The sequence below is a fragment of the Acartia tonsa genome, chromosome 4, assembly GCF_053477335.1.
Source record: "Acartia tonsa isolate MP-2025a chromosome 4, ASM5347733v1, whole genome shotgun sequence".
NCBI lineage: Eukaryota > Metazoa > Arthropoda > Copepoda > Calanoida > Acartiidae > Acartia > Acartia tonsa.
Genome location: NC_137263.1, coordinates 25,441,300 through 25,441,502, shown reverse-complemented (window position 1 = coordinate 25,441,502; position 203 = coordinate 25,441,300).

Sequence of the window (203 nt, the reverse complement as noted above, 5' to 3'; positions counted from 1 at the left end):
GAAATTAAAACATAGATTATATAACAGAATTATTTCACTTGAAAAATTTGTATTTTCACAAAAGTTTAGATAAAAAAAACTTATAAAGTTATACAAAATTTATACATAGTTTTATGAATAACATGAAAGAAACTAACTTGTTTAATGTTTATTTCATAATTAAAACATTAACAGTGTTAAAATAAACTTACACGTTTTCGTTT